The following is a 1,065-nucleotide window of genomic DNA, read 5'->3' as shown; positions in this document are numbered from 1 at the left end:
TATTTTGATAAAAGAAATGAATTATAGATATATAGATTTCCTATATCTAGATCTACTTTAAATGCAAAATTAAATATTTATATAAATATCTAAGTTGTTAAATAATAGCTTTTCTTAGATATACAATACTATAAATTTTACCTACTTCAAAAAAATCTTATTAAATTATGAAACATGTTATAACAATCTGTATAAACTGTTTTTTAAGCTTTCTACCTTTATTGTTGCTCTGGTGATTGAAAAATATTCGGAATTTTTTTCTCATGTAAGAGTGTTAATATAACATAAGTACCCAAGACAATGGACACCTAAGCAAATCAGTGTATGATTTACATCTTTAAAAACATAGAACCAAATTGATTTCTGGTTTTGTAGAAATACCAAAATCAGATCTCTATACATGTTTTTCCTTCCAAAACCACTGCATCTCACTGTGTAGTGGTGGTTGTTTTTAATTGGCTTCCACATTACTAAATGAGACAATATTCTCTAATTTATTATATTAGACAATATTCTCTAATTTATTATATTAGAATTTACATAATTCAACATTTTTTATTCCATTACTAAACCCATTGATTAATTTAGCTGCCTTTTATTTTTATAAAAATACTTTCTTGGAGAAGGAAGTATAAACTCCTTACTACTCCACAATGTTTCTCTGTTATTACAACAGTGCCATCCAAACATAATACAACACAAAATTTAAATTTTAAACCACATTTTTTGTCAATATAGTCCATAGTTATACATCCTTTAGTTGTGTTTTTAGTAAATGAACCTGAAAAAAAGCAAGTCTTACTTATATAGCCATCTTATTCAAATGGCACATATATAAAAAAAATTACTATTTATTTCCAAGAAAAGATGTTTTTGTTATTCCTGTTTATGATGCCTGCATTTCTTATACTATCTAGTAAAATCTAAAATATGGTCTACTGACTAGGGCACTACATGAACTGCTACTGAGCAGTTCATGTAGTGCCCTAGTCAGTAGACCATATTTTAGATTTTACAGGAAAAGTATAAAAATCCAGAGTAAGCATTTAGAAACTTCTAGAACCA

This window comes from Pteropus vampyrus, unplaced genomic scaffold (genome assembly GCF_000151845.1).
Source record: "Pteropus vampyrus isolate Shadow unplaced genomic scaffold, Pvam_2.0 Scaffold53, whole genome shotgun sequence".
NCBI lineage: Eukaryota > Metazoa > Chordata > Mammalia > Chiroptera > Pteropodidae > Pteropus > Pteropus vampyrus.
This window is presented reverse-complemented; position numbering follows the sequence as displayed.